Below are 6000 nucleotides of genomic sequence, written 5' to 3' on the forward strand. Positions count from 1 at the left end.
CACCCTCAATTAGCGAGGCATGGCTGTGACTTCAGGATTGTTTTGTTGTTGTTGTTGTTGTCGTCGTCGTCCTCCTGGGTTTTCGGTTCTGTGTATTTCCTCAGCGTGCTCAGATGGAGAAAGGGTTTTCAATCTGATCATGTCCAAACTGATCTCATGTGAATAAACTTACTTTGACCTGATCGGGGCTAATTCTTCCGTGTGCTTTATTCCACTCTTCTCAGTTCTTCTTGGTTGTGCCGAGCGTGCATCTCTCCCTCCTCGTTACAGGCCTAGCTCTAGCAGCTGCTTTTCACTCAGCTGCTCTGAAGACTGTACTAACTGTTCCAGCCTGACTAACGCTGAAACTAAACCCTCATCCCAACCTAAAAGTGGGCCACGTTCCTGCGTGCTGTGGTCTGGCACTCTTCCTGATCTGTCTCATGAGAAGCTTTGTGAGAGTCCCCTAACAGAGATGCCCACAGCGGTGTAATTGATGGTCTTAAATCAAGCAGCCAGAACATATACTTGTTTTATTTATTTGTTGATCTGTCTGTGGAAGTCAGGTGTTGTCCCCTTGAAATGAAGTGTGCCATGTGGCTGCTGGCCCTGCTGTGCCTTCTCTCCTGTGGCTTCTCCTCTCCTGTGGCTTGTTTATTTAAACACAAATCCACACCTACTCTTAGCTGTATTTAAATGGACACAGTGGGGAACTTTGTAATTGTGCTCGTGTTTCATAGTTTACCGTAAATTCAGAGTTGAGCACAATACTGGATTGCTGGAGTGACCCCTGTGCCCGCAGGTTCCATCTAGTCCCTTAACTCCAAGTAGTTTGGTGGTGCTATGATGCTATTCTTCAAGAAAAGTAACAATTCATAGTTTTATCCCTTTTCTGTCACTTTTTTTTTCTTTTTTCCCCTACTCATGAGGAACTTTCCAGCCTACTCTGGAAGAGCTCTAAGGGAGTAGAGCTTTGCTTGAGTATCTGTTTGAAAATGCTGATAGCAGCAGTCCCCATCACTGCCACTGTGACCGCGATCTCCAGAGCCCCGTGTTTGGGCAAGCAGCAGCGCGGGAATCGCTGAACTTCAGAGCACAAAGAAAGCGCGTTAGGAGCCGATCTCCGGGGCCAGGATGTGACAGACTGTCTGACCAAATCGGGTGTGGCAGAAAAGGTGTGCCTCAGCCCCGTAATGCTTTGCCGTAGGAAGGAGGGTCCTTGCCATAGGTCCCCGTACAAGCAATGCTGCTGCGTCCTGGTTTTCCCAGGGGTCTGGAGCCCAATGGTGCGGAAGTCTGCCTGGTGGCAGCATCACGGTGCTCTCCGAAGGGGGAAGAGCTGGGCTTCTGCTCCCAATGCTGGGCAGCCTCAGAGAGCGTGTGAGCTTGTCCTCACCAAGCCCAGAGGAGCAGCTTTCCCTTCTGCAGGAAAGTGAGAGGAGAAGCAGCAGGATGTTTTAAGGGTCGTTGTTTCCTCCCTGAGACAGAAGGAGAATGTGTCTGTTTTGAGATAGTCCTACGGATCTCGCCAGTAAAAGCATGAGCTGTTCAGGGATGTCTCAGACACACCGCTCGTCAGTTACTCTTCTGTAATTTTGCCCTCTATCCAGCAGTGGCCAAAGTGCTCTGCCAAACCGATTTGCAGTTTCCCCCCTCCTCCTTTTCTAACTGAAAGTGCCTACAGGCATGTTTTGGGTTCTGTATTGCAAAAGTTTTCTAAGGCACAGCATGCCCACCTTCCTACATCTTTGTCAAGCCTTATCTAATCCTTTTAGTAAACAGCCTACCATTCTCCAAAGGCTGTAAATATGAGCTCTTAGACCATTTTGTGGGGCTGGATTGCGGGGTGTGTGGGGGTGTGTGTTATGTACAGGCCTATGAAAGCATCTCGGTTCTATTAAAGCCTTTCCTAAATGAGAGTTGTTTAGATGAATATTTATAGTAATGCAAAGAAGAAGAATTTGGGCATTTGCTGTCAACGTTCTCCTGCGCTGTGTACATCTGGATCCCAGGAGGTTCTCCTGGAATGTCTCCTTTGACCACCTCTGCAACAGTGTGCAGGTATCCGTGAAAACAAATGCAATGGGTAAATCAGAACATACTCCTGGAGCGCAGGAGCAGATAACAAGCTTTGCAGCGCTCTTGTTAGGTGTAAGATTACTGCTGGGAGAGAGAAGATTTCTGCTGAGATTACAGAAGAGCAGGTAAACTATTTGGGGACAACCTATGTTATTTCAGAATGGTTTTTAAAGCAGCAGATGGCAGTTGATGGACCTCTAGGTGAGTTGGTGAAGTCTGTGTCTGTTGGTGTTCTTGCTCAGTTGTGAAGGGTAGGAAGTCCATACACTGCCACTTCTTGTCCTTGTGATCTAGTAACGATATAATCCAGAGTGTACCAGTGGAATGATAGCAGATAAGCATGAGATTACTTAGATGTGCTATTTAAATCTTCTTTCCTTATAATGTGATAAGGAAAGTACTGCAGATTTGGGATAGGTTGGTTTCTCTGGGCTCCTGCATCCCAACACTATCTCAGAGAACTCTTACACCTGGAGACCTACATCCTCGCTCTGTTTGTCAGGTGGGACCAGTTTCTAGAAGCTCACTTATCTGCCCTGGGGTGTGTGGCTGGGAAAAGTGACATTGGGCTGACAAAAGCTGGTACTTGCCTGCAGCGAGTGCCAGAGATGACAAAGCAATTGGGTAACATCTGCCTGTGCTGTTCAGCTGGAAGGATGGGAGTACCCAAGAAGCAGTTTCACTGGGACTGGCTCCACTATCCATTCACCTCTTCTGCAGCCTCCTTGCCCTCTGCTGTAACTCTTTCATCCTTCTGGGAATATTAACACTTCATTTCTTCCAGTCAGAAGCAGGTTCATCCCGGGACTGCTCATCAAGTCACGGCGACAGGCGGCTGCGGTTCCTGCTGTTGAATGCAAAGGAGCTGTTACGCAGGGAGAGACACCAAGGTGGGAGCCCTGCCTGCAACAGCGTCAGCGCTGCGCCGGCACAGGTGACCTCTGAATTGGTGCGCAGCTCCGAAACATCAGGTGGGCGCATGTGCAGGGCGGGTAGAGTCTCTGCTGGAGGTGGCTTTTCGCAGCTTAGCTTTGTTTCTGTGCACATCTGCGACGCTGCTCGGGGCTACTGGAGCTCCCAGGCCCGTTTTTGACCACTATCTTGGCCCTGTGTTCTCAGGCAGCATCAGGGCTGGTTTCCCTGAGGGAAGGAGGAAGGTGTTGGGGGAAGATGGAGCCATGGCCCCAGCAGCTGGGCACCACCCGGGTTCTGAGGGATCTTTGCTCCCAGATGGCGAAATCCAAATTGCTTTGGGTGCCTGGTTCTGCTGTGCTTTGCCACTTGCTTTGGTTGCTGCTTTGTTATCAGTTGGAAGAGGATCTCTGCTCGTCTTCTGTGACTTCGTTGACTGCAGTTTTCTCACCTGCCTTCACTTCTCCCACAGGAAGGGAGCAGGGAGTTGTTTCGGACGGTGTATCATAAGACAAGGACTGGGTTTGCCTGACTTGCTCTTTTCTTCCTACTTCCACTGTTTCACCTCGCTTCACCCGTTTGGCCTCAAATGTGCAGGGCCAGATTCCTCCCTTTTCTGTCCCCAGTCCGTTTTCTTTGCTCCAACCTTTGTGGTAGCTTGTCTCCAGGACTAGAAAAGGAGCCAGTATTTTCTGTGCTAACAAAGTGAGCATTGTAATGCAGTTGCAGAGTGGGTGGATGTGATTGCCGACAGACGTGTTCCTTCTGCTAGGGTGTGGATTAAAGCTCAAGGTGACTTTGTTCCTGCATAAATTCACTAACTTTCCTCGGGGAACTGAAGGGGCAGGGTTAGGAGGGGAGAAGTATGATAAATGAAAGTGTCGGAAGGAAACGCACTTATGTAGCACGCGCTACCAAAGCATAAATGTGTGCTCTGTGAGGAGCTTTCAGCACAGCTTAAGGTAGCACTCCATGGATTAAAAAGTACCCAGGGTGATGTTTAGCCGAGAAGTTGAGCGTGGCTCTCTGCAGGCTGCTATCCCGGTGTAATTGCCTGGGTAAGTGGATTAGCGAGCAGCAGCACGGCTTGTTTGGGGTTAGGCAGGCTCTGAGGTGAGCGAGGAGGGCACTGTTCCTCCCAAGAGGGTGAGACGCTGTTTGCTACAGGAAAAAGCGTTGCTCTCTACCAGTCAGACCTGTTTGACACCGAAAGCTGTGGCTGACGGTTGAATTGTCATCGCGTGGGCTCGCTGGGAAAGGGTCCCATGGAAACAGTTCCTTTCAGAGCTATCACTTGTCCTTATCTGCCGCGAGGTGGGTATGGTGACAGCAAATCGCATCTTGGGACACTTCTTCTCTGCCTTTGTTGCCATGGGGATCGGTGTCTTCCGCAGCTTTGTCTTCTGTGAAAAGAGACAAGTATTGTTACCTCCCCCGGCTCACCCACCGAAATGTGTGGAGGGTGGAGGGGGGTTGTGGTCAGTCACGTTGCGCCTGGAGCAAAATGTTCGCGCCAGGGACGGGGCTGTGAGGTCGCTTGTCTTAAAATCTCATCTGGCCACGCAAGTCCCTCTGCGGTACTTCCCACGTCTGCGTTAGGGCGGGGGGGTTGATGCGGGGCACGAAGCGGTGAGGCACGCTGGCCCAGGTGGCCCTGCTCCGCTGGCGCTGGGTGTCAGGCACAGAGCTGTCTGACCTTGCCAGAGTAACGGGGCTGGGACCTGCCCTTGCACCCGCTTCACCCTTAGGTCAAAGAATCTGGGTCATGCAGACGGCTGACGCACCGAAACGTGATGTTGTTCCGAAAGTCTGGCACGGCCCAGGGGTTTGAGCACCCATCCAGCGGGGACTCGGGTGGGGTCCCCTGCCTTTGGGGGGGCTGCAGGGGGGGCAGAGGTGCACCAGATTCATGAAAAGATGTGCCGTGTTTCATCTCCCTCCTCGGGGTGACTGAGCAGCCCCTGGCAGGGATGTGGGGAGTCACACGGCCGGTCCTTCGCAACCGGGAGGCAAAGGCACTGCAGAGCGTCTGTAGGGACCCAAGTTGTTCCCGGGGAGCAGGACTCCTGTCGGGAGCCTGACCCAGGGTCTGCATCTCGCCTGTGCTTCAGCTCATGGCCAAGCCCCGTCAAGTGTGGTAGGGAGAGAAGGGAAACTGCATGGACAAAGCGAGCCTTGACTCTTAGGGGAAACCACTCGGTCCCTGGAATTTTCCATGCTGTACGGGGAGCCAAGTTCATTTCTCACTCTGAACTACCCTGAGGTGATACCAGAAATCATCTCGGTTCGGAGAGTTCCCCGCCTTTGTACTGCACGTTTCGTTTGTTCCTTCCTCCCAGCCCTTGCTTGTGTCATTTCTTTAGATTGTAACCGATCTCTATTTTAGTTGCGCTCCTCGAGCCGATTCCGGTACCAAATTAAAAGATATCTATTTGCCCAAAACTCCTACGAAATAAAGAAGTGGTGTTATTTCCACAGTACAACTGAAGAACTGAGTCAGCGGGAGACTAAATGACACGTCTGAGGTTACCCAAGAGGGCTGAGCGCTGCTGGGAACCGAATGTGGAAGTTCCTCTCCCCACTGCCAGAGCCCTCGCCCTCCGTGGCGCTGGGTGTGGGGCATCGCCCCGCTCTGCCCTCTGGCCTTTCATCTCTGCCTGGGCTCTTGGACTCCAAAACGAGCCATAAACGCAATCGGCCTCTTTCAAGGGGAAATAGTGATTTATCTTGAGCCCTAAACTTTTGGCACTGGAATTAATTTGAACTGGTCTGTGTAAATAATCCCACAATCACAGTCCAGTGCTTTTGCTTAGACTTCGGTGTTTGTGGTGCCACCTTCTCCTGGGGAAGTGGCTGAGATGCCTCCAACTGACAAAAGGTTTGTATTTGTGCTGAAGTCGATGTGGGTTTTGCGGCTAAAAATACTGCACGCTTTCAAACCGTGCTGTTTCATGCTATGCAAAGAGTCTTTGTGATGATCAGTCATTCAAACTGAAGTAGCTAAATGTAGAAATATAGATGAGAAATGTG

This window comes from Leptosomus discolor, chromosome 1 (genome assembly GCF_034619465.1).
Source record: "Leptosomus discolor isolate bLepDis1 chromosome 1, bLepDis1.hap2, whole genome shotgun sequence".
In the NCBI taxonomy this organism is placed as follows: Eukaryota; Metazoa; Chordata; class Aves; order Leptosomiformes; family Leptosomidae; genus Leptosomus; species Leptosomus discolor.